The following is a 25,063-nucleotide window of genomic DNA, read 5'->3' on the forward strand; positions in this document are numbered from 1 at the left end:
ACGCGGCCTCCTAGTTTTCCAGGCCATCAGGCTTTGACAGCGCAAAGATCCCTTTCTCATCAGCGCGGATTGCATACAAAACTGCCTCCCCACCACCAAACTGCTCAGTTTTTTTATGGGAAAGGGTGAAGCAGAACGTGTTTAACTGGTCCCCTGATCAAAGGAAATCTAAAAACGCCAGGCGAGTGCTACCCTGTGCCCCACCCTGCTCTCCCTACCTTTTTTAAAAATTGGGATGCCAGCTGGGACTTATTAACTTAAATCCAGATTTCTCATCTTGTTGACCAGCTGCCTCTGGGAGCCCGGCATGTCGAGAAGCTGTCAGGTTTGTCAGTAAGAGACTTAGCTATAACTTACGCCTCATCTAATATTACTCACTCATTCTGTGTGGGTGTGCTGGCTGGAACGTTCCAGTTTCCCCATCCCTCCCCCTCTAAAAATTTTCCTTTTTGAACTCTTTTGGAGCAGTCTGTGGAAATGCCCAGCCTGGCAGTGTTTTGGGGGACAGGTTGGTAAACACTGGAGGGACATAAACAGAAAAGGGCTTGGGAGGAAAGAGGAGGCTTGCCCTCCACATGTTTGCATGAGCTTGACATGGGATATTGGGGGGGTCACGTGACCGTTTTGAGTTGTTGCTCCCTCGCTTCCCCAAGGGTGAGATGTTACGTGGGCACTGCTACTCACTTTGGATCCCTGGAGGCCCCTCTCTTCAGGCCAAACATACAGCAATAAATAGGTCTGTCCACCAACCCCTCACCCCAAAGACTCTCCACCAATTGAAGACATTTGGATGCTTAAGATTTCCAGTTCAGGAGGACAGCTGATGAACACCGGCCTCTGCAAAGTAGGGCATGTGGCGAAGGAAGAAACGGTGAAAAGAGGCAGAAATTTCTGCTGCATGGCTAGCAGAGCTGAGCTGCTGTTGACAGGTTCCAAACAATGTTTATCACATATGGGACACGTTCCCGAATCTCCCCAGATTTGCACAACCACAAGCCCTTTTGAATAGCTGGGGTGGCAAGGGTGGGGGAATATGCATTTACAGGCAAACTGTATTTCAGGTAGGGCTTTTTATTCCAGCTGGAACTCGCTGGAGCTCAGCTCTGGCACCTCTCAGGTGGGTACCATTGCCATTTATAAGAGAACAAGGAGGATAAAAATATATCTCAAATAAAATTTAAATAAATGAATGGAAAAAGCAAGTGGACCAAGGCTGCTCAATGTCTAAGAAGTGCTGCCTAGATTCAGTTCCCATCCAGCCTTTAACTGTGAGGGGGTGTGCTGGGAGTGGAGAGCGGTCTTGGTTTCCCTGTCATCCTAGTCCTGGGCAAACCTAACAGATGGTGATGCATGGAAAAGCTTTAAATCCCTGGCTGCCCCACCCTCCTCTCCCTGGCCTGTGGCACAAGTTTTGGGAGGGGAGTAATTTGTTCACCATCCCCACTGCAAAGACAAGCCCGGGGTGGTTCTGTTGCTCCTCCCCAGCTAGAGCATCATTATTTGCCTGTCATCTAATACTGTTTTCTCCTCCCACCTTCTGTTCCCTAACAAGGGTGCCTCAAGCTCGGGGAGTATAATGTAATATGCAGGCCATTAAAAGCAGCTCAGCCAGTTGAAATGCAGCTTAATTATGCACGTGAGGCTCTTTCTCTGTAGTTCAACCACTTTGCTGTGTGTTTGAAATAATAAACGACTCATCCCTTTACTCCCCCAGAAGAGAATGGGCTCCATTGTGGCTGCGAAAATGGCATGCAGTGTGTAAATACTCTTGCTTCCAGGCCTTGTGACACTTTTTGTCCTCACACACTGAAATATCCGAGTCTGGCCCGTCATGATGCAAGGCCCTTAACGGGTGGTTCAGAGTGTTAAAGATTCTCTGAGAATGGGTTGAGGCAAGGCCATCGTTCGCCTTCGGCATGGCTGCTTTATCAGAACAATATTTTTCTCGGCACTGAAAATCCTTCATAGCTCTCTTGTAACATCAGGAAAAGATAAGGTTTCCAATAATTTCTCAGCCTGTTTGTTATTAACCCTCCTGCACTTGGAGAAAGCACTTTACTAATCTGGTATTGGGGTCAGGTAGGCGCCAATTAAGTTGCAGTTTAATACATGCGCGTGCACACAGCAGTGTCCAACAAATTCATGTAAAAATATAATGAAATGGTATTAAGGATTATTGTTTTGTAGAATACTGTTAAATTTCTCAGGAGGTTTTACGGGCCCCGAACCTTTACTCATGCGTTTTCCCTCCAACTCAAAAGATTGTGGACGGCAATGGCAATAATCCAAATAAATGGTTAATTCCTCATCTCAACTGCTGCAAAAACATAAAAGTCACTATTCCCTATAAGGAAATACACATTATTTATGTTTTTGTTTTGTTTTTGTTTACAGAACTAAAGTGTGTTTTGTTCCCTAGTAAAATCATTTTGAAAATGGAGTATTGCAGTTAACACTGAAACATAGTTGGCATTTTTTTGGGAGGGGGGTAGAAAGAAATTGTGTGTGTGTGTGTGTGTGTGTGTGTGTCTGATAGACTCATTTAACCTTTGAAGGCCTCCTGGCTCTATGGCCCTTGGAGACGGGCGCCGCATGGAAAATGTTCTAAAAATAGTGCTCATTTGTTGTTGAATAATAACTTCAGAGGGTTGGATGCGAAGAGCTTCCAGTTCCTTGTAGGCAGCAAACTCCGCAGGAAGCTCACACTGTAAATAAAATGCTCACAGCTGACTGTTCTATGCAGCGTCCTGTCATTTGGTACAAGGATTAATGCATGGGATTGATCCGGTGGAGTTAAATCCCCACCCCACCCTGGTAGTAAATGTTTCAGGACTGCAATATATGTGTATGAAAAGGAAGCGTCAATACAGCGCGAGTGGAAGTATCTGCTTTCTTGGTGTGATGCCAGTGCCAAAGGGATATTAACTTTGGCGTCACCTGCTTACTTAACAAGACCTGGCTGCCATAAAAGCAGGTGAGGTGGTACACTCGGGCCTAGGGAATACCACTGTAGATAGGGGCTCCTTTCTATGAAAAAAAAAGTTCCCTTCACATAAAACTCTGGCATGTCAAGGAGAAGGGCACTTGTCTCTTATCCTTGCTGACATAATTTTCTATATGAGGAAACGTGGCTTTTGTAGGGGTTGTTTGTTTGCATTGCCTCCTGTAAGTCCCCACCTGCACTGTGCGAGTGGAATAGCTCCAGACACAAACTGTAGAGCCGCACCTGACATTTGGGAAAGCTGGGTCTAAATGCCGGCAACCAGTGTTTAGTCCCGTGATTTTGGCTCAGGGGTGCTGTTTAGTGACTTCGGAGTATATTTGTGTGTGTGTCTATTTGTCTTATCCTATTCCGGGAGCCACCTGCATTTAGGTGGCAGAGAGAGAGAGAGAGAGAGAGAGAGAGAGAGAGAGAAGTAACCATAGCAAATGCTCTTAAAATACACGGCCTGTCAGGACCCCTGAATCAAGCAGTGATCCAGTGATCCAGTGATGGAGTTAGAGGCTGCTGGGGCACCAGATAGGAATCTGGGTCACAATTGGGGCTCAGAATGGACTAGTGAAGATAGGGAGGCCTGAGCTTGTTGGACAGGAGCCTCCCCCTTCCCCCCAAGGAACCATCCAGACCAGGCATAGGCAAACTCTGGCCCTCCAGATGTTTGGGACTACAATTCCCATCATTCCTGACCACTGGTCCTATTAGCTAGGGATGATGGGAATTGTAGTCCCAAACATCTGGAAGGCCGGAGTTTGCCTATGCCTGATCCAGTCCAGTTTACTTCTTCGTTTCTCCCTCTCTTTACCCCCACTTCTTACGATTCAGTCCAGCAGTATATACCACGAGTGGAGAACAGGAATGACACTCCAGATGCCCAGACAGACAAGATGAGCATGCGTTTATTTCTCCATTTTGATCCTGCCTTTTGGCTTTTATAATAGAGCCCCCAAGGTGGTTTGCGACTATAATAGAACAGCCAGATATTTGTAGGGCTGGGAAAGGTTCAGAAAAGGGCATCTAAAACAATCAAGGGGAAGGAGCAACTTCCCTGTGAGGGAAGGCTGCATAGAGCAATTGCTGCTTTTCAGCTTAGAGAAAAGGCGAGTAAGAAGAGAAACGATAAAATTATGCATGCCTGGTGAGGGGGAAGTGGAGGAATGCCCCTCCACTTAAACTGGGGATGGGGAACATCTGTGGCCCTCAGGAGACCAATGACTTCCAAGTCCCCTCAGCACCAGCCTGCTGGCCTATGGTCGGGGACGTGCGCATGTTTAAATCTCACAAATAACTTTAAAAGAAAATGAGCATGGTATATAAAAGGTGAATCGAACAGGAATGAATACAAAGCACTGAATGCTTCACAGCACCCTCTTACTTATTTATTATAAATTAATTAGGTACTTGTCAGCTAAACCAGTTCTCAAGGAAAACAGCCTCACAACAATGAAAATTTGCTATTATAAGTGTTTACATGGATTAATATTAAGGTTAGTTAATAACATTTCTGAGGTGAAAGCAGTTTGGTCCTGTAGATAGTAAAAAAACAACAACGACCAACAACCTGGAGTTGTCCGGTCGCTAGCAGTTAACCAAGCTAAGCATATTATTGATGTATGTTTGGAGCGTAACTGCTTTTTCTTTGGTCTTTTTTATTTCTGGTTTCATTACTCATTTCCCCTTCAATTTCCATCCATCTCTGAGGCTAGAAGTTCTTTTTATTCCTCATCACTCTGACCCAAATGAGGTGTATTATGAGGGTAGTCAGGCGCAATTGCTTCTAAAGCGTTGATGTCTTGCAGAGAGGACTTGGGAGACTCACGTGATTGGGAGAAGAGGATCTTTACATTTGGGGGAGTTGAAGTGTGAGAGAAATGCAGGATGTCATTGGCAGCTGAATAAGCCAACAGCAGCTGGAGTTGGCAGTGCCTGTCAGTGGGGTCTGTAAAGTGGGTTCGACTGTCTGGCTTGCTGTTAGGCACCCCTCGATGGCTTTCTTTGCTGGGCAGCAGTGTATCTTGTAGAGCAGTGGTTCCCAATTAGCTAAGTACCATGGACCTCCTGCTTTTCAAAAGCCAAACCATAGAAACCCACCCCCCTTTAAAAAAATGTTGATATTTCTGTGGTAGTACCACCCTACCTGCCAACATGTCCCAGTGTAAAACTGAGATGCATGTCTTCCAGGCTATACTCCTGTGCAAGTCACATGACCCATGCGAGAACACGACACCCAAAAATACGTTCTTAGAGGCACCATGATCTCGAACGAGACGTGCATCCGGCTGCAATCTCGCGTGTTTTGGGTGTTGTGCTCTTGCACAAAAGGGGATGTCCCAAACAGTTGACGGGTGTAGGCCACAGACCCCCTGGGTGAGTTATGTGGACCCCCTCAGGTCCACAGGCCACAGTCGGGAACCACTGTTGTAAAAGATTCTGCCCTTCTTACTGCTAGACTAGTGCATGCTCTTGAGCAGAGCAGCATCATTGGCAAAAGTATTACAGCAGTGTTGGGAAATATACAAAGTGCAGTCATCAAGCTCTGAACGCCTGCTGGAAGAGAACCGCCTTTGCTTAGTGCCTAAGAGGCAGCAAGGAGGGAGTGAGACTCATCAGCCCTCTTGGTCCAAGTCATGAGAAGGTCCCAACCAAGTATAATTGCCCACCAATCCTCAGATGGCGCGAATGCACGTTGGAGGAAGAAAATGGTAACGTTCAGTGTGGAAGAAGGCAGTCCTAGGATTTTTGAGCCGCATATTTCACCATTCAAAGGTGGAGGGAGCTGCTGCTGAGTGTTCCTTACTCCATCGGTATTTTATCGATTTATTTTTATATACAGATTTATATTCTCCCTTTCTGGTGCCTGCACGCTACTCAGGGCAGCAAACAACAAGTAAACCAACCAGAAAGAACAATACAGTAAAGGTAAAATGGCAAGGCTGAGGGCTTGTGGCTGAGTGGTTCAGGCGTTAAGTCAATTGCCTGCTCAGGACAGGATGGCCTGCTGCTGAAGAATCAGGTACATAGTCTGGGGAAACTTCTTGATCTGGAATTGCTGCTTGAGGCTCAAGTTTGCCTCAGTGGCAAAAAATGCCTGCCTCTGCTGTGACAACTGCAATGACTGACTCAGTAGGCTGCCAGGCCACATTTAAGGTTTTGTTGTTGGTATACCAAACTCCTAATGTGGAATTTGAAACTTTCCCAGCTGCTGCACACTGGGTCAACATCTTCATTAAACTATCCACTGCTACACCAAGGTCTTGTTCCTGGTCAGCCACTGCCGGTTCAGGCTCCCGCTAGTGTACATGTGAAATTAGGACTTTTGGCCTCCGTGTGCATTACCTTACACTTGCTTATAGTGAAATGCTTTTAAAAAACCCCACTATCTAATAAATACAAAGGCCTGCCTAAACAGGAAGCTTCTTGCTATATGATAAAACGTCATGTAGTATGTTGGTTAACTGAGCCTCTTGGTGCATAGAGTTCCACAGTTTAGGTGCAGCTGCAAAGAAGGCATTTCCTCTCGTCATCTATGTCTGCACCATAGATCAGGACATAGAGAAGGGAGCTCTCCCTCAGCTCTTCAGGCATAAGCAGGCTGTTGTGGAGGGAGGGTATTCCTGGACCTAAGCCAATCATGAGTTTAAAGTTAACGCGTAATAAGCAAATTGGTAACTAATGCAACCCTTGCAGGACAGGTGTAATGTGATCTTGTGTAAACAAGTGCCAGCCAGCATCCCTGTTGCTGCCTTCTGGACCAGTTGCAGTTTGTGAAGACTCTTCAAAGGTTCAAATCCATGTGGAGATGAAATCTGCAGTCCCTTTGCTGTGGGCATATGTTTCAGGTGTGCTGATTCTTCAAGTCTGCTCTGCAAAACAAATTAAGCCTGAAATTCAAGCAACTGTGGGCTGTTTCAAGCCCTGCTGGCTTCAGTAGGACAACGTCAACCTACGTCCAATTACTTTGTTGTAAATGCTTTGTGGATTGATTGTCTTGCTGTTTTGGTGGGTTTGAGCGGACTTGCATTGGTTCACCCTCTGTCTGGCTTCGTGTACATTCCCGGGCTTGCTTTCATCCAGAGAGTGTTGAATGAAGCACTAGAGATCTGTTATGCAAAAGCAGGCTTTGCAACAAGCATTCATTTCTGTGTTGTTGTTGCTGCCTGTGGAAGAGTTCTAATCAGGTTTTCCCTCGGAAGTGGCTGTCTATGGAAGCCTGTAACGCTCTTCGCTAGCATATGATACAGTAGTAGCATGACATTTCAGATTTATTACGGTTTTTTTGGTGTCTTTTTAAAGCCAGTCAGAATCTGGAATTACAAGAACGCTTTCTTCTCCTTAGCTGCATTGAAACTTCTTCGAGCTGGCATAAATCAAAAATATATTAAAAGAGCCAGCAAAACAGAATAAGGAACTTTTGAAAGGCTCGTGGGCTATAATTTAATGCTTGGCAGAGAAGATGAATTGGCTGTACTTATTTCTCTCTCCTTTTTGGCTGTATTTATAGTTGGAGAATACGGTGTGTTTAGCCTTGGTCTGAAGTTAAATCTGCATTTAGGTATGTTGAAGTTCAGTAATTCAGGGGCTGATTGGGAAATACCCCAGTCCTCTTTCAGATGAATGGCCATTCCTTTATATTGCATAAAAGAGTCATAGGGCTGTGTGTGTGTGTGTGAGAGAGAGAGCTTCTTTCTGGTTCATTTCTGTGGGAATGCACTGCCATGTCTGTTAAGGAGGGCCTCAAAAGTGGACACTCAGTTGATTGACCTCAACTGGGATGAAATTGAAAGCTGCCTTCAATGGCATAGATGCTGTTAAGTTCCCATCAACCCCAGGCAAGATGGCAAATGATCGGAGTTAATGGAAATTGTCCTACTGTATCATCAAGAGGGCAGCAGGTCGTCATCATGTTGTCCTGCTGCATTGCGAAGCCCTGAACAACTTAGACTCATGGTACCTTAGGAACCCCCTGAACTCAATATCCCAGCTTGACTCAGATCACTTGCAGCAGTTTCATTGGTCACCCTCTGAGTTGGTGAGGCTCATTTGACACTGATACAAAACTGAGTCTTCATTGTCATGCTCTTCTAGTAGAGATTCAGCAGGTGTACTAACTTTCAAACATTAGCTGTAAACTTATCTTTGCTGCCAAGCTTATGCATGCACTTAAGAAAATGTGGGTGGCGCTGTGGTCTAAACCACAGAGCCTAGGGCTTGCCGATCAGAAGGTTGGTGGTTCAAATCCCCGCGACGGGGTGAGCTCCCGTTGTTCTGTCTCAGCTCCTGCCCACCTAGCATTTCGAAAGCACGTCAAAGTGCAAGTAGATAAATAGGTACCACTCTGGGAAGGTAAACAGCGTTTCCGTGCGCTGCTCTGGTTCATGAGAAGCGGCTTAGTCATGCTGGCCACATGACCCGGAAGCTGTCTGTGGACAAACGCCGGCTCCCTCGGCCTATAGAGCGAGATGAGCGTACAGCCCCAGAGTTGTCTGCGACTGTACCTAACGGTCAGGGGTACCTTTACTTTTACCTTTTAAGAAAACATCTTCTCCAATAGCTAGCTGATGGTCCGTGACTTTAGATTTTTGCATTTTTAAAAAATTGTATAGCTATAATTGTAAATGCTTTGGGATTTTTTTTTTAAAAAATGAAATTGTGGTTTGCATGTATAGTACACATAGCCACATCCTCCATGACATCTATCTATCAGTGGCTACAATTTATTATATCAGTTGCTGGAAGTCACAAGTAAGGAGGATGCTGTTGTGCTCAGGTCCTGTTTTTCAGCTTCCCAGAGGAGGTTTTCTGGTTGGCCACTGCAAGAAAGATCCTCTCACCCCTTATGGGACCCTACCTAACTGATCACGGTGCTCTGCAAGTGAGGGCTTCTTGCAGATGCCATCTTATCAGGAGCTTTGCTCTCTGTCTTTTCCAAGTCTGCTGGAGATCTCTCTCTTCTCGCGAGCCTTTTAAGTGGAGTTCTCTCCCATTCTGCATTGCAATTGTATTCAGATCTTTTTAATTGTTTTACCTCTTGTGTGTTTGCCACACTGGGCTCCTTTGGGAGGAATATGAATCGAATTAACAGCCAGAAGAAGAAAACAGGGTTGCTCTTAGCTTGCACCTTGCCGCAGTTGACCATTCTCTCCTAAAACGTCTCTTTTTCTGTAGGTGGGTGGGCTGAGGAGTTGCTGGGTGCTCAAGGGCAGAGAAGGCAGGTCTCCCTTTTCCAGCCCGAGTAGGAGGTGGGAAGTGCGTGGGGAGGGGTTGTTAACTCAGGTTGTGTCCCACCACTTGAAAAGACTGGAGCACTGTACTTCCCAGGGCTGTCAATGTGGCTTTTCTTATGAATACTCTCCAACTTGCACAAAAGAACACATTGTGAATCTGGGCTCTGGTTCCATCTCCCCCCATCCCTCTCTCTCTCTCTGCTCCAGCTATTTCCCTAGGTACAATAGTTTTCATAATGTTCCGAGTTGTTACGTCCCTGCTGTGAATGGCGCGACTCGAAGCTACATGTAAACAGCTTTGTTGGCTACTTCTGGCTTCCCTTGCTTATATTGTACACCTTTAAAAAATGTGCTATCTCTCCCCCCTCCCCCCAATTCTTTCTCTCTCTCTTTTTCTTTCTCTCTCTTTGGATAATGGCAAAAATCCCTCCTTATGGGAAACGCTGTTGATAATACAAAAAGCTCTTTGAAAAGAGCTTTATCAGAGTACAAAGTACTTGGAATTGAAAACCCCTAGAGGGTTGCTTTTCTTTCTTTGCCCCCCCTTGATTCACCCCCCCCCACCACAAATCATTCAAAAACTTGCAGTGGCTCAGGATCCGGGCAGCACCCTGCCCTATTTTCAGCTGATTTGCATGTTAGAGAGAAAGGAGTAATTGGTGTTTAACCAGAACAAAAGAGGATCTGTTTGCTAAAAAGAAAAAGGAATTCTTGAAGTAGACCCTAATGCATATACTGCCTTTGTCTCTGCTCTCATTAGGCATTGAATAGGATGCCCTAGTAATTAGAATGAGGAAGGCATTGCTTTGGTTTGAATGCTTCCCACCCCCCAGTCCCGCTCGCCCAAGCTAATTGGTTTGAAAATTATATTTGATGTGGTTCTCTGAGGGATGTTGGCACAACACCTCATTGGACACGGACATCTTGCACCTCCCCATTTAACCAGGAGAAAATGGGCAGCTCCTTTCCTCCACCCACTACCACCACCTCCACTTTCTTGGTCTTCTTTCCTAACCCTGTTTGTTTTCCCAGCTGAATGCGCATGGCTACTGTCAGACGCACTGGAAACCGCTGCCGCTTCTCACCACTGTTAAAGGTGCTTTTAAAAAGGAGAGAGAGAATAGTGAACCCAGCTCTAGCCGTTTCTCCTCCAGCCTGTAATCTTTCTAAGAACTTCATGCTTGAGCTGCATTTTGTGTGCATGTTTTGTTTTAGGGGTCAGAACCACACTGGCAGAGGCTGCGCAAGGAACACCTAAAGCCCGATGAGTGTATAATGCTTTACTACAGGCATGCACAACTCAAAGCACTCAGAGGGGACAATTTTTATAATATTATTATTCCAAAGGGCTGTGTATTGCTGTGTTAACACCCTCTCTCTCTCTCTCTCTCTCTCTCTCTCTCTCTCTCTCTCCCCCCCCCCTCGGCACAGCTTTCGTTCCCTCCCTCCCTCTCTCTTTTCATTAACTCTGTCTCTCTCTTTCTGCACCTTGTGGTTTGTACTCTCTTCTGTACCACCACAGGCCTCTGTTTTGAGACCCTGTGCTAATCCTTCCTCCCCCCACTTTCCTTCCTTGCACTTCATAGCACCTGCTCTGCAGCCAGGGAGGGATCTGGGCTCAATGGTAGGGAGCACCTCCTTTGCATGCAGAAGGCCTGTGGTTCAAACACCAGCATCTCCAAGTAGGGCTGTCTGAGACCTGGAATTGCTGCTGCCAGCCAGTGTAGACAGTACTGAGCTGGATGGACCTCATGGTGTGACTCTCACTGCAAAGAGGTTTCCTACGTTCTCATGTTCCTCAGTGGTAGAGCACCTTCTTTGCATGCTGAAGGTCCCAGGTTTAATCTCTGACATCTCCAGTTATAAAAGGATAACGGATGACAGGAAATAGATTTTTTTTTGCCTCAGAACCCTGGAGTGTCCCTGTCAGAGTAGACAATGCAGAGTTAGATGGTCAAGTCATCTGCCCTGAAATATAGCAGTTCCCTGCTCTCTCTTTGCACCACTGCATTTTTTTTAGTTTTAGTTTTCCTAACAGCTGCAAATCTTTTATGCACCTCATTTTTGTTACCATCTTTCCTCCCACCCCATAGATCTTTCTGCACCCCCCTATCTGTTTCCCCTCTTTTCTTGCCCCTCTGTATTTCTTTCCCCCTGACCTGCCTTTATTTCTGTCTGTGGTGCCTCTGTGCGATCTATCAGTCTGGCTGTGCCTCCTCCTAATAATTCTCCACGGGGCTGAAGAATGGAATTGAGATATAAAATTGAATTCAATCATTCAATCCCTTTTGAGGCAGAGGCTCTGCAGGATTATGTGTGCTGACAGGTGGCTGGGCCCAGAACAGTAACTCGGGCAGAGACACAAGCAAGAGACTCTTCTCAAGTCAGATAGTTCTAATTGCTGATACTTTAAAAACAAAACCTTTCTGGGTGGAGTGTGCTTACATTTATATATACATATATATATATATATATATATATATATATATATATATATATATATATGCTTTCGTAGATTTTCACGGGTACAGGAATGCAGGTTTTGGTGTCTTCGGGTGTCTTCCCGTGTAAGAGTTGGGGTGTCTAGGCGACGTTTCGACGAGGTCTCACTCGTCATCTTCAGGCTGGTGCTTACGGCTTCTTGTTACTGGAACAGAGCAGGATCTCAGTGTTTGAGTTCCTATAAATACTGTTGAGGGGGTGTGGTGTATTCTGGGCAGAGAGGAAGTTCCCAGGAGTGTGACTTTTCTTCTTTTGTTCCTTAATTACTTGAGGGATATCTTGAGTGATTTCTTGAGTGATATTCTGAGTACCACTTAGGAGGGTCATTAAGAGTGGATTAGTTGCTAAAGCTTTCGTGTCTTGACCTCTTGAGCTTGTGAAGAGTTTTTCTGAGAAGATGGCTGTACTGCACTTAGTTGTGCTCTGGCTTGGCTTCGTGTATAGGGGCGAGCTGTGGTTTTGTGCCCTGTGCCAGTCAGATCTGTGTAGGGATTGCAGGGGGGTGTAGCATCCGGAGGTGCCACTATGGTTTGGCTACTGGATGGTGTCTGTAATTTATCTGTGGAGAGGGTCTGGGTTTGGGTCTGGTGTGGTTGATTGGTGATGGCGTTCTGTGTGCCTCTGGTTCTGGTGTCGGTTTTTGTGGGGAGGGCTAATTTCCAGATGTCTGGCAGGCGGGACGTGTCGTCACGCTTGTTCATGTTGTGAGGGTGTTTCTCTATCTCGATGGCTTCCATGATTATTCTCTTGTGGTGATGTTCCATGTTAAAGAGCAATTTGGAATCTGCAAAATTAATTTCGTGTCCTGTTTCTTTCATGTGTTGGAAAAGAGAGGAAGTTTTTTCTTCTTTTTTGACGGCATTCTTGTGTTCTGCGATACGTGCATTTATTCGTCTGTTTGTTTGTCCAATGTACGTGGCTGGGCAGACTTTGCAGGGTATTTCATAGACCCCTTGGTTTTCCAACTGGATTTTATCTTTGGGGTTTCTGAGGATATTGGCTATTTTTTGGTTGGTGCAAAAGGCTGTTTTGATATTGTGTTTATGGAGGATTTTGCTGATTTTATCTGTAGTGCCCTTGATATAAGGAAGGAGGGCCATGCCATTGTTTTCTTCTGTGTCTTGGTTTTTGGGGGGTGTTTCTTTTTGGATTAGCTTCGTAACCCTGTTTTGCTGGTATCCATTGGCGATTAACACATTTGAGAGATTCTGTAACTCAGTTGTCAAGTGGTCTTTGTCAAAGACCACTTGACAACTGAGTTACAGAATCTCTCAAATGTGTTAATCGCCAATGGATACCAGCAAAACAGGGTTACGAAGCTAATCCAAAAAGAAACACCCCCCAAAAACCAAGACACAGAAGAAAACAATGGCATGGCCCTCCTTCCTTATATCAAGGGCACTACAGATAAAATCAGCAAAATCCTCCATAAACACAATATCAAAACAGCCTTTTGCACCAACCAAAAAATAGCCAATATCCTCAGAAACCCCAAAGATAAAATCCAGTTGGAAAACCAAGGGGTCTATGAAATACCCTGCAAAGTCTGCCCAGCCACGTACATTGGACAAACAAACAGACGAATAAATGCACGTATCGCAGAACACAAGAATGCCGTCAAAAAAGAAGAAAAAACTTCCTCTCTTTTCCAACACATGAAAGAAACAGGACACGAAATTAATTTTGCAGATTCCAAATTGCTCTTTAACATGGAACATCACCACAAGAGAATAATCATGGAAGCCATCGAGATAGAGAAACACCCTCACAACATGAACAAGCGTGACGACACGTCCCGCCTGCCAGACATCTGGAAATTAGCCCTCCCCACAAAAACCGACACCAGAACCAGAGGCACACAGAACGCCATCACCAATCAACCACACCAGACCCAAACCCAGACCCTCTCCACAGATAAATTACAGACACCATCCAGTAGCCAAACCATAGTGGCACCTCCGGATGCTACACCCCCCTGCAATCCCTACACAGATCTGACTGGCACAGGGCACAAAACCACAGCTCGCCCCTATACACGAAGCCAAGCCAGAGCACAACTAAGTGCAGTACAGCCATCTTCTCAGAAAAACTCTTCACAAGCTCAAGAGGTCAAGACACGAAAGCTTTAGCAACTAATCCACTCTTAATGACCCTCCTAAGTGGTACTCAGAATATCACTCAAGAAATCACTCAAGATATCCCTCAAGTAATTAAGGAACAAAAGAAGAAAAGTCACACTATCCTGGGAACTTCCTCTCTGCCCAGAATACACCACACCCCCTCAACAGTATTTATAGGAACTCAAACACTGAGATCCTGCTCTGTTCCAGTAACAAGAAGCCGTAAGCACCAGCCTGAAGATGACGAGTGAGACCTCGTCGAAACGTCGCCTAGACACCCCAACTCTTACACGGGAAGACACCCGAAGACACCAAAACCTGCATATATATATATATATATATATGCAGGTTTTGGTGTCTTCGGGTGTCTTCCCGTGTAAGAGTTGGGGTGTCTAGGCGACGTTTCGACGAGGTCTCACTCGTCATCTTCAGGTGTCGAAACGTCGCCTAGACACCCCAACTCTTACACGGGAAGACACCCGAAGACACCAAAACCTGCATTCCTGTACCCGTGAAAATCTACGAAAGCATATATATATATATACACACACACACACACACACACATACATACATACATATACACACACACACACACACATATACACACACACACACACACACACACACACACAGTATTCAGGAATGGGGGTGGGGGAACTATGCCTCAGCTATTAGAGGTCTGTACAAAAAATGAAACATTAAGCTCTTTTTAAAAATTGCCTCGGTGATGTCAATGAGCTGCTAAAGTCCTTTTTGAAGTGCAATCCCACTAGCTGGAACCTGTAACTGCACAATTATGAGTTGATATATGTGTGTGTGTGCGTAAAGCGGATGAATTATTCCAACTTAAATGTTGATCATTAAATTTACAGGATTAGGCTAAGAACTTAATAAAGTGTTGCTGTGTGATCCAATTATTTCTGAAGATTTCCCCGTCTGCCCGTGTGTCCCCCCCCTTTTTTTTCCTTCCAAGATTTTGTTTTAATTAAGAACTAGCTTAAAGGCCAGCCATGCTATAATAGGGCAGGAGGGAAGGAGAAAGAGAGAGGCTTTGCCTTGACCCCCTCGCACGACCATGGAGCACACCTGAGCACTGCACCCCCCTCCCCAAGGGAAGAACCTGGTCTAACCCTAGCCCTTGTGTTGCCTGCCGCGATGGCTAATGTGCAAGAACTGAAGGTCATGTTTGAGCCACAGTGCCATTTGCACTCCTTTATGGCAATAATGTGGGGATTCAGTGTGGTTCTAGGAACCTTTATAATAGTAAGCCTCATTGGAGCTGTCCATTCCCTGAGCCGCTGCTTTTGCCGTTGCGGGGAGGTATCCTAAATGCCGCAACCACATGGGCCTTACCTACTAAGGTGGACAGCTGATGGATGGCTTGCCCCATGCCTTCCCACCCATTGCTGGAGCCTTAGGACTCTCCTTTGTGGGCTCGCGCCTCCAGCCAAGCTGCAGGTTTCAATTCCTTTAAAGTGGGATACAGCAGACAGGCACCCAGAGTCCTAAACCCATGTTTTAAAAAATGTAAGGAGAGCCCAGGTGCATCAGGCCAATGGCCCATCTAGTCCAGCTTCCTGTTCTCACAGTGGCTAACCAGATGCTTATGGGAAGCCAGCAGGCAGGGCCTGAGCACCAGAGCACCCTGCCCTCCTGCTGGAGATTTTCTTCCTCTCTCCTTCCTCTCTTGGACATCCAATGAAGTTTGACTGCTGGAAGATTCAGGACAAATAAAAGGAAGTACCTCTTCACACAGTGCATAGATAAAACAATGAAATCCACTCCCACACCGGGGTGGGGTGGGGTGGGGGCAGCGACGACCCTCAATCTGGATGACTCCAAAAGAGAGTTGGACAAATTCATGGCTGCCAGTGGCTACCCACCACAATGGGTGCTATGCTCTTCCTCTTCAGAGAGTAATGCTTCCGAATACCAGTTGCAGGAAACTGCAGGAGAGGAGAGGGCTCTTGTGCTCGGATCCTGCATACGGGTTTCCTACAGGCATCTGGGTGACCACAATGGGAACAGGATGCTGGACTCGATGGGTCCAGCAGGCTCTTCTTAGGTTCTTATGGGAGCACAGCCACAACTCCCTGGAACCGGCTCCTGTGTTGATAGCACTTGAATTGTGGGGTGAGCACAATACAGAAGCTGACATAGTTGTGTGCGCCAAGAGTTCGTGTAAAATGCAGGCCCCTTTCTGCAAGTCGCAGGGCACATGGCATGAGTCTGGTTTTGAATGTTTGTTCGAATGAACAATTGTACACAATCTGCCCCCGCTCCAGATTCCCTTTTCCTCCAGAGCCTTGCTTATTTAGAAGCTATCCAGGTTTGGTCCTGAAATTGTAAATTAACCATATGGAACTGCTTAGCTTCTAAGCAGTACACCTATTCTGATGATAGCTGTTAAGACTGTAATCCTCCTCCAAACCTGTTGTTAATGACCAGTTTGTTGTTCACTGGGGGCCTCTAGTTGCTCTAAAGCTGGCTGTTAGTTGCTTCAGAGCTACTTGGCTTGCTCTCTCTCCCATGTAAGGATACTGCTGTGACCTGTGCTTTAACGGTCTAATTGTTTTAAATGCCTTTTTATGCCTTCTCTCTCTGTTGCCTTTTCTTTTCATATGCATTGCAAACATCTCAGTTTTCCTGGTGTGTTGATGACTCGTTTTCCCCGCCCCCCATTCTTGTTTCCCCCCTTTATTTCTGTAATTTTAAGCTGATTTAAACTGTTTTAAATATTGTGTAATGTCGTGTTTTGGTATCAACGCTGCATTTTGGTTGTAATAACCTGTCCCGAGACCTTAGGCTGAAGGGCAGTTAATGAATGGTAAAAAGAACAATCCACCGTAAGCCTAAATATATGTAATGAAAGCAACAGGTAAGACTCCCTGGGGAGAGCATTCTACAAGCAGGGAGCCACCACAGAAAAGGCCTGTTCTCGTGTTGCTACCCTCCAGACTTCACATGGAGGAGGCACATGAAGGAGGGCCTCAGATGATAATCAGAGGGTCTGGGTCAGTTCATATGGATAGAGAGGGTCCTTGAGATATTGTGGTCCTGAGCCGTTTAAGGCTTTATAGGTAAAAACCACCACTTTGAATTGGGCCTGGAAGCTAATTGGCACCCAGCACAGTTAGGCCAGGATTGGTGTAATATGCTCAAACCGTCTTGTTCCGGTGAGCGACCTGGCCACTGAATTTTGCACCAGCTGATGTTTCTGTTGTGGTAATCTAACTTAGAGGTTAGCAGAAGATCCCAATTTAAAGGAAGACCAGAAATCGTCATCTTACTGGGAAAGTGAAATTATAATCTAGGTCATTTTGTAGTTCTGTTGGAGGGTGTTTCATAGTGCCCGATCTAATGGTATATACAAAATAAAAAGGATACCAAACTGCATAAGGGATTTTCTGGTTTTGATTTACCTTGTATAGCTTGGACATTATTAGACAATTTTATATTCACCTCCTATATGCTCACTCCATGGGAAAAATGCAAGAGCCTGCTGCATCCGGTCACTGGCCAATCTAATCCAGCATCATGTTCTCGCAGTGGCCCTCCAGATGACTGGGGGAAACCTTCAAGCAAGACCCGAGCAAAATAGCCCTCTCCCCTCCTGTGGTTTCCAGCAACTGGTATTCAAAAGCGTTGCTACCTCTGTAGAGGAAGAACATAGCCTCCATCATGGCAAGTGATGAAAGGAGAAGAAGACAGAACAGTATCTGAAATAGGTAGATAGATGCCTTGGCTGTCTGTATGCCGGATCTCCCCTTTATCTGGAGAGGCACTGCACAACTGGGCACAAGACCGAGAGTCACCTCAAATCTCTCCTCACATTCAACCCAACATAAATATTGGGCTATTAACTCCTGTCTCTGGGGTGGCCCTGGGAAGACATGGCATCCAAACTCTCTACACTGACTGCGAAATGGTAATAGCTAGCTTCATGGATCCCGGAGGCCATATTTTCCCATCTTGGTATTTCCTTTTAAATGAAAGTGTAAGAAATTAGAGAAAATATATTCATAGCCCTTGCAGGGGATGGGGGGAGGAGAGGGAGGGGGGATCGTGACCTCGAGGTTAAACGCTTTACCTCCAGATCATAAACTAATTGGGGAATATTAAAGTTAGAAGCAGCACTTAGCTTCTGTTCTAATTTATTTCTCATTTACCTCCCTACATCTTTTTCTTTCTTTTTTGTGTCTTCTGAATGCAAATGTAGCAGCAGCCTGGTTTATGGCTAACACTTAAAAATAACAGTGCAGTAATTAATGGCGAATTGCTGCGGAGATCCTACTGAAGTGCCAACCATCTCCACGATAATTTCAAATAAGCTCATCGTGGTCAACGCTATTATGTTAAATACCATTGAGAGCAATAACTGAGTGAGATTAGGCCATTGCTTCAAGGTGCAGAGGTACTTGTGAGCAGGCAGCAACTGCATTGTGTTAAGAATTGCCAATACGCAGTGCCATGTTGGAAGCAGCTCAGACCTTAGCCATCATTACATGGGCTTTGTGCTAAATGGAGACTCATTTATTTATATAGAGCCTTTGTACCCTGCTTTTCAGCCCAAACGGCTCCCAGAGTGGCTTACATATGCAGTCAATTAAAACATGGCAGTCCCTGCCTACAGGCTTACAATTTAAAATACACAACACACAAGGCAAAGGTACAGGGAGGGAAGAGGAAAAGCAGCAGCAGCCAACACAGGCACCAGTTCTTAGATAGTATTTCTTATAATGATCTATGGAAACAGTTCAGTGGTAGGGAGTGCCTTTTGGAGCTGGCCTTTCAGCAAAGTTGTTGGAATGAGGCTCTTGGAAAAGACCAGCAAGAGATCTTGGAGAGAGAGAAAATAAGGGGCTATAAAACACTTTAAAAATATCTAGCAGAAAAGGTTAACGGGTTTCCCCTGCTTCTCCTGCCCCCCACCATCTTCATCTTGCTGCTCTAGTTTATAAGAAACAGCAGGACAAGGCAGGGCTGGGCTTCCGATCCTATTGATCTTCCACAACTGTTTAAACCTCGCCTGCAGCCGCTGGGAGGTTCTATCAGGAAAGCATGAGGAGCGGAAAGTAGATTCAGACAGCCTGTGGCTCCGGAAGAAAGGGGTCCTCTTTAAATATTTATTGCCCACGTCTCTAAACTTAATTGGTTGACACAGCAAGCAAGCGGCTTTTATTCTTTGGCGAGGGAGGACGTCCCACTGCAACACCGCCCTCTGTTTCAGGATGAAGTGAGGGCCCTCTTTGGCAGTGGCTGAAAAAGCAGTGGGGTTCCGCAGCCTTTGGACACAGCTGCCACCACTGTGGGAGGTTGAGAGGTTCCTGGTTTCTTCTCCCTCTAATTTTTTATTTTTTTTAATCCTCTGGGTGATTGTAGATGACTCCTGTGAATGACATCTGTCCCCTTGGCATCTCTCCCTGGTCACCTTGTGTTCAATAAAAAACGTAATTGATGATGTGTCGGATTCTGTGCTTCCACTCTACTAATGGTTTTGAAACGAGGTGTTATGGAACCGGGTCCTAGCAAGGTAACATTCCTTGTTTGTGGCAGAAACCTGAACATGAGATGCGATCAGTTCCCAGGGCATGGTTTTGATGCCCACAATACAGCCACCATGTTGAAGCAAAGGAAGTCTGGCTCAGGTCAATGCCTGAAGGGAGTGGTGGTGGCTGCACCCCAGCCCAAGGAGGGGCACATGCATGTCCCGCGGCTGCTCTGCAGCTGCGCACAGTGGTGGCGGCAGCGCCACATGGAGGTGCTGGTTAAGGAGCGCCATACTTTCCTTGTCCCGGGCACTAGCAATCTATGCTATGCCACTGCCTGTAGATGCCGTTTTATCAGGAGGTCCATTCTACACAATATAGCAATTGGCCTTTAGTGTCTTGGAACTGGACCACTGGAATTCCCTCCCTGTGAATATTAGACCGGCTGTCTCTGCTGCCTGTCTATTGCCTACTGAAGACCTCTGTTTTCCTACAAGGCTTTTAAGTGGAAATCTTTCCCCGTCTGCATCTATACTGGAATTGTTTTAAAGACATTTTTATTGTTTTATCACTTGTTGGTTGCTGCTCTGGGCTCCTTTGGGAGGAAGGGCGGGATATAAATTTAATATCGAGGGAACAGGGACAGTAGCAATTTGTGAATACTTTTGTTGCAGCTGCTTTTATTAGGAGTTTTATTGAAATAATTGCTTTAATGTTCTTGTATTGTCATGTTGTTTTTGTGTTGTAAAGCACCCTGTGGCCTTTTGAGAAAGGACAGTATAGAAATGTCTTAATAAAACAACAGAAAAACAAATAAAAAACCACAGTGCATGCAATAGGTACAAGATACCAAAGCTACTAGTATTTAAGAAATGCTTAATGTCCAATGACCAATCAACCCAAAAATGTTATTTCTGAAAATTAGTGTTAGGCAGTATTTCATTATGGCAGAAGCAGTAATTTTTGCTAGATGCTGAAAGGTGCAACCACAACAAAAGCACTCTCACAAAGGGGGAAGATACCTGCACTTGTTTTTAAAATCACTGCTTATCAAAAGTCTACCACAAAATTAAATTAAGCATGGTCTGCTGTAGCAATTCATATAATGAATACCAGGACTTAATACTGCAAGGTTAAACTTAATTTAGAATAATTTTTATTTATTGTTACTGCTTGTTGAATTTTTTAAATTAACTTTCTTAATTTCTCTTAGCAGTCTTAATGTCTGCATTTTTAATATGTTTAATTTCTCTATTTCTTTTTTGATAAACCTTTCTAGTTGCATAATGATATTTGCATAATACTTCCCCCACCCGAAAATGCAAGAGGGTATATAGTCTGATATTCTCAAAAGTTCAAATGCATGTGAGATAAGAACAGTTGCCAACGGTAATTGCAATTGGCGATCACACAGTTGTCTAAATTTCCCACCTTTAATGGAAAATAAACCCTCGGACTCAGTTGAATCCTAGATGAACAGAATACAATTCTGCTGCAGTAATTGCACACCAGAGAGTCCCCTTTTGAATGCAGGGAATACACAGAATGATAATTTCCGATGCCCAATTTCAGCTGGTTGAAGGTGGGGCTGGTAGCTTAGGTCTGTGTACAGCTCTCACCTAGCAGTTGAAGGCAGCTGACTTTAATATGCCAATAGGTGGAACAAAGAATGGCAGGCTAAGACGGCTGCTCTGAGCAAGACCTGCTTGCTTCTCAAGAGCCTTTTTGTTGTAAAAAATGGAGAATGTTTGAAACCACTGAAGAATCTTTATCTTGAGGCTGATTTCTTGGAAGAACCTCCTTAGAACAAAGAGAAGATTGCAAAGGCCACTTTGCTCAGGAACTAAACACATGGTTGACCAGTTGTTTGTTGTTCACAATGTCGTTTAAACAAGCATTTTGAAGCAGGCCTTGAGCCTGTGGTCACTTTGTCTTGTTTTAGTGTTGTAGCTGTATGTTGTGCATCCTTTCCTGAAATTGGATGTTGACAAATCTGCTGGATTTGAGCTAATTGGTGTCTTCATTGGGGTCAGTAACAAACCAAGATGTTCTAAAACGTCTGAGAATTAGCTCTCACTGAGAAAACAGTGCAGAGTTTGCATATGGCGAGAGGTCAGGAGAAGAAGAAGTTTTCAGCAGATTGGTGGAACTCCATAACTTTAACAAACAAATCTGAAAATGGCAAACCTTTGCCTAAAGTCTTTACAAATAGGTGAATTATGTGAGCATAGAACATTAGCCTTAGTTAACAATTACCACCCTCCAAGCAGGCATAGTGAGACACTATTTTTTTGTTGCAGTTGCCAATTGTAATGGGGCTTTCTGTTTGTAGAATTATTTTTGTACTGTAATTGATTTTTCTGTGTTTAATATTGAAATGCTGCTGCTGCTACAAGCAAACCAAGATGCAGGAAGTTGAAGATTTGGGTTTTCCCATCTCTACGGTGGAGAGAAGCTTCAATTTTCCACCAGCCTGCCTGGTAGCATATCAGAGTATCAACCAGAGCTGCATTTACTGCATGCTTTGGAGCCATAAGTTTCCAGGTTCAATCCCTGGCCCCTCCCCAGTTTAAAAGGATTTGCTAACACATAATGGGAAATACCTCTTTCCTTAACCCTGGAGAGCTCAAGGCCCATAAGGGATCTGAAACTTTAAAGTAGATCTCAATGTTTAAACAGTAGGAGTAGCTCCACCTTCAGAACAGGTGGACTGTCTTGCCTCAGGAGTGGTTAGGTAACCTTGTTTAGAGGTTTCTCTGAGGGCATAGGCATGCATTTGACTGGGGTTCCTTCAGTAGACGGTGTTCTGCTTGAGAGCAGCAGTGGGGAAAGCCCCGACCCTCTCAGCTAATTATGCCAGGGATGTAGTTTCCTCCAAATCACACCCACCTGTCCCACATCTGATGTGGTGTCAGATGTGGCGAGAGTAAAGATGTGGCTGCAAAGGAACAATCAAGAATCTACCCTCTCAGGCCAAAGGTCCATCTCGTCCAGCATTCTATTCTCACAATGGCCAACAAGATGCCTATGGGCAGTGTTAGAAACTCAGACATATAAGCTAGGTCAGGGTTCGGCAAACTAAGGCCTGTGGGCCGGATCCAGCCCAATTGCCCTCTGGATCTGGCCCGCGAACAGCTCCCTCCCTCCCTGCTGTGGTGTCTCCTCTCTCCTTCTTCCTGACTTCTCTCCGCCCTGTGGAGGAAGGGGGCTGGGCTTTGATAGGAAGCCTCGCCGTTTGCTGACCCTAGTCCTAGGTTATGGTCGCCACAATGGCATGTCTGTGAATTCTATGATCTCTGCTACATTGCTCAATTGTAGCTTGCTCTTACAACAATTCACTTGCCCCAGTATGCAAGAAGGAGAAACACACACAGAGTGGAAGTGGAAATGGTATTAACCATGGGCTAAGGCAGAGGTTTTTGAACTGTGTCTTGTTAGCTCCATTGGGGTGGCCTGTGGAAAGGTTCCAGCACAGCCCATTTTATCTGTCCTTTGCCCTGCACTTACTTTCCTTGATGTGATGATGGACCGCGTGCGAATCAGCTGGCTCGATGGAGATGTCAGTTGCCAACCTGGTGCCCAGAAAACTGCGCAGTCGCAGTTGGACCCATGCCAGTAGCAAAACTCACCCAGTACCCGGGGAATTTCGATCACGGTTGGGAAGCCCACAAGCAGGACTTGAGCACAACATCACTCTCCCCGCCTGTGATTCCCAACAACTGGCATGGATGAAGGTGTCTGGAAAAATGTTGGTTCTCGCGAGAAGTTTCATAGGAAGTGGAGGCTCGCCAATGGCTCCAGTCCCAGTTTGCTGCTCAGCACTGTCAGGGCGGGCTTTGAATTTGTCTCCTGATGTCATCATGATGTCCGGTGATTGACAGTTGGGTGGCCTCTCCTGCCTGTTGAAAATGGCCTGCAGATGGTAGGCCAGGTCTTGATCTGAGCCCACCCCTTTGTCAGAGCAAAAGGCCAAACTGGATGGATGTGTGAGGTCTTTTCTGACACTATTTCCTTTACTACCTCCGCTGCTTTTAAACTCTCCAGATCTGCGTGGGTCTTTAAAAGGCTGAGTCATGTTTACTAGCACTTGTTCTGTGTCCCAGATAAAGCACCGTTGAGTGCTGCTTTTTAGTTAGCTGAAGTTATTTTTCAAAGGCACACCTCCATATTGTGGAAACCACAAGTAACCGGGCATGTTGGTGGTTTGCTTTTGTATTTTTTGCTTTTTGCGAACACCTGTTTTTATTTTTGTTTGTGGACTCCTGTTCACTTAAAAGGATGGTGGTTTAGGCAAATCGGCTAGTTGGTTGTTGTTTTTTTTAATGAAAATGAATGAAATTGATTTCAACTTCTCAGAGGCCGGTGGGATAGGATAGATAATAAATGGCCCATGTATTATGGCTTTTAAAAAAATCAAGATGTTCTAGTTTGGACCTGACTCCCTGCTGTCCTTCCTTTAACTTTGAAAGTGAGTGTGCCCTCCTGTAAAACTCCTCCTTGTAATATGGACCGTTAAGGAAGAGACATTAAAAATAAAATCAGGCTGTGCCAAAGGAAGGAGAAGAGCTTGTCAGATTAAATTTGGACTCTGCAGTGATGGCAGCAGATGTGTTTGAGTTGTACAAAAGGGTCATTATTAATGCTGCCACCTTCCCAGGACAGACATTTGCAAAAAAAAAAGCTTCGTTCACTTTTATTGTGTTTTTGAACATGGGTTTGGAAAATTCAGGGTTGAGAGCATTGAGGAGGGTTTCACGGCTGACAACCGTGGAAGATGCAGTGTTGGTTTGAGAGCTATGCTAGTGAATCCGTGATGCCCAGGTGGCCTGATGAAATAGAGTCTGTCGAGGGAGGTTTCAGAATAGAGCTCAATGGTGGTACATCTGGTTTGCGTGCAGAAGGTCCCAGGCTCAATCCCTGGCATTTCCAGGCTGGGCTGGGAAAGATTCCCTGCCTGAAAACCTGGAGTGCTGCTGCCAGTCAGTGTAGACAGTTTTGAGCTAGATACTTGCATTCTGACTTGGTGTAAGGCAGCTTCCTATGTTCCTATGATAGCCTCAACTTATGTTTGTTTACGCCTAAAGATGAGTGCTACTCAAATGGTATAGTGATCAGGAGACCTGTGTTAGAACTGACGCTGTCAAAATGGCAATTTGGTCTAAGAGCCTCTGCTTATATGATAGGATAAAAGGCAACGTCACCTTTCCAGCTTCGAGACAAAATAAGAAGAGTTTGCTGGATCTGACCAGTTGCCCATGTAGTACCGCATCCTGTTCTCGCGGTAGCCAACCTGATGCCTGTGGAAAACCTGCAAGCGGACCCCAAGCGCCAGAGCACTCTTCCCAGTTATATTTTCCAGCAACTGGCATTCAGGAACATACTGCGTCCAAAAGTTTGATTCAGTAAGAAAAAGATGAATGAGCTAAGATTTACTTCTAAGGATGCTCCTAAGGATTCTCCGAAATGTGTTGGGCTGTTTGTGGCACTCCTGAGAACTCTCTCTTGGTTTTGCTAGTAGCCGTTGATAGCCTTGCCCTCCATGATTTTGTCCAAAACATCTTTTGAAGACATCCAACTTGGTGGCCATCCCTGCCTCCTGTCGGAGGGACTTCCAAAATAAACTTGCGCACTGCCTGAATAAGTTTTCATCTGTCCTGAATCTTCCAGTATTCAGCTTTGTTTGTTGTTGTTTAGTCGTTTAGTTGTGTCCGACTCCTTGTGACCCCCT

The 25,063-nt window shown here is 45.3% G+C and overlaps 1 protein-coding gene and 1 long non-coding RNA gene across 45 annotated transcripts in view; one reads left to right on the forward strand and one right to left on the reverse strand.

Annotated features, from left to right (window-relative positions):
* MSI2 (musashi RNA binding protein 2) overlaps nucleotides 1-25,063 on the forward strand; it is a 451,660-nt gene that overhangs the window by 110,847 nt on the left and 315,750 nt on the right. The gene's annotated exons all lie outside the window — the stretch shown is intronic.
* Nucleotides 18,959-23,490, reverse strand: LOC310695620. The gene is made up of 2 exons (XR_014520187.1): nucleotides 22,843-23,490; nucleotides 18,959-19,277 (listed from the first exon to the last, which is right to left on the reverse strand). It is a non-coding gene; the product is annotated as an uncharacterized lncRNA (long non-coding RNA).

Source organism: Podarcis liolepis, assembly GCF_965112155.1.
Source record: "Podarcis liolepis genome assembly, chromosome: 16".
NCBI classification, from domain to species: Eukaryota; Metazoa; Chordata; class Lepidosauria; order Squamata; family Lacertidae; genus Podarcis; species Podarcis liolepis.